Below are 2,616 nucleotides of genomic sequence, written 5' to 3'. Positions count from 1 at the left end.
CAACCTCATCCACATGTTCATCAAATGTGTAGCCTAAAATGCAGGAGAGAATGGTGATGATTTGTCTGCCTCTCTGAGAAAAAATGGTGGCAGCATATGGTGGATTTTCTACAGGAGTATGACACTCTTCTATGATGAAGGTTTGGAAAATTCGGGCTATTCTGAGAAGGTCTAACTTGGTATAGAGGTCAAGAAAGCCTTCAATAGAAAGTGGGGTCTCATTTGGGCTTGGTTCAACTTGCAGCATTTGGTTCATGGATTCTACAGTGATGGTGAACAAAACTTGTTGGTCAAGAGTAACAATTGCTTTTTGACTAGGAATGTAGCAAGCTTGGCAGAAGTGAATGATTTATGGGAATGGGTGAACTTATGGGAACAAATACTTGGGAAAATTGGACTCCCAAAGGTGGATATCATCGTTCTGGTTTAAAAATTTGTCCTTACTCTAGCAGTGGAACTTTAGAAGGTAAGCAGGGGAAGCAGTGTCCTTGATTTGAAAGTCTTGGTCTGCTAAGGCAAGGTGGTCAATGTCCAGTTTAGGGGTTTGCAGAGGTCTCACATCCAGAGAGGTTTGGGAACCATAATTGGGTTTATCATTTTGAATTAGGCTTTCAGTGGTTTCAGGAGTGAGGCTTAGAAACTCTGGAACAGTGGGAGAGAGATTGCAGTCTGTGAAACGGAGTTTGGGATGTACAAATAAGTTTCTCTTCAATTTCTGCAAGGTTTCTTAAATAATTCAATTAATTAACCACTTAGTTACAACTGCGCTTTTCAAATTCAAGGGTCATTCTGGTTTTTCCCAAGAATAACTAGAAATTGGTGATTTGGTGTACAAACTGGGTTTTGTGGTGGCTGCAGAGGGTACTGAGGCTTCAACTGTCAATTAGCTGCTTCAATTGGGTATCCAGAGTGTCTTCAGGTGGCAAAAGGTGGTCAAATTGGTCGCAGAAGTTCAAGGTGTCGCAAATGGCTAAGTAGTAGTTTGTAGTGAAAAACGAGCGAAAAGAGAAATTTGGGGGTTTTTTGGCCTTTTAACGGGTAACAGACACATTTGGGCATGGAAATAATTAAATGAACAGTGGGCAATTTTTAGTTTAGGCAAGAAGGTGGTTTTGTGCGCCATCACACCGCCTTTGGAGGGCGGGCGATATTTTTCGCGAGCACGTGATGTAACGTGGTGTTGCCACATAGCCAAAGAGCGCTCGGCCAAAACCACGAATCTGGCATGCTCTCGGGCCATTATCAGTTGGACAATGAATCTGCGCGATATGGATGTACACCGTTGGATCTGGGGGCAGGAGATCAGAGGGATATCGCGCAATTGAGTTGCACGGATGGAATTGGGAAAGTGATTTGGGTTTTTTAATATAAGCAGTGGGTTAATAAGGTGGGACCATGGGTTATGTGGCAGGGTTTTTTAACTGCACCAGGGTTGGTGGGTTAAACGGTTATCAGAGAAATATAAAGTGTGGGATGTTAATTAGATAATGTGGGGGCATAGCAAATTAGGATAAGGGGGCTTTTGTGGGTTTTTGAGGGGGGGAGGGGAATTAATAAGGGGGGGAATTGATATTTGTAATGGGGAATGGGTTTCACACTACGGAAAGGGGTTTTGGGAAAGGGGGATGATTTTTGAAGGGTAATTTCTAGGGAAATATATGAAACCAAGGGTAAAGGTCAAAATGAGGGGAAAAGGGGATTTATAAGTAATGAAGGGATAATGGGGAAATTAGGAAATAAGTATGTGGGGGTGTAGTGAAATGAGGGGAAATTAGTAAAGAAGCTTGGTGAATATCCTTTCTTTCTCACATTTCCTCCTGCACATGAAACATAGGCTTACGCATGATAAATGAGCTTTTGACTTAGCAACCTTGTGCATTTGCAACATTTCTTCTACCTACCCTCTATCTACCCTAACATTTTCTCTTCAATTATTGGGTGCATTTGAGCTTGCTGACCCTTTATTGCCTTTTCTTTTGATAAGCAAACTATCTAATTTTAACCTTATAACTTCCCATGGCTCAGATTAAACCGATGAGCTCATTTTTATTCCCTACCTAACTACTAATCTGCCAAGGTTAAACAGTTTTGCTAGATCTTTATTCTCCATCTATCAACATGAAATTTAAAGCATGAATGAGTCAAAATTAGGATTTTTGACCATCATGGATTGTGGCATTTTTGACAAGCTGCACACAATCTTATTTTAAAAAGTAAAGCAAAAGGAGTGGCATTTGAATTTGCACACTTTCGTGATCTATTTTATCTCTTTTTGGGGTTCATATTTTTCATTTTTTGATCTTTTTTCTTTAGTTTTTTTTCCTTTGATTATTCTTTTAAGACATACCCTCTTTACATTTTTTAATTTGTAATATGGAAAACATTTTGCATAAAGAAAAATTATGTACAATATTACAAGACTAACCATAGCCAATTCAAAATTATGAATCCTATTATTATAAGACCCTAACATGCCACAAAGTGTTTATCATCAGGGCTTATAAACAACCCCAGGTGCTTATTGTCAAGTGGATAAACCATTCTTAGAGTGCTTTCCACAGCTAATATACCACCTAAAATTATTGTGTGAAGTGGCCATGATTTCGAAGATTATTG

Source organism: Pinus tabuliformis, chromosome 9 (assembly GCF_031772625.1).
Source record: "Pinus tabuliformis cultivar Carrire ecotype Pingquan chromosome 9, CPIR1, whole genome shotgun sequence".
Lineage (NCBI taxonomy): Eukaryota > Viridiplantae > Streptophyta > Pinopsida > Pinales > Pinaceae > Pinus > Pinus tabuliformis.
The sequence above is the reverse complement of the archived record's forward strand: the minus strand, read 5'-3'. Positions refer to the sequence as shown.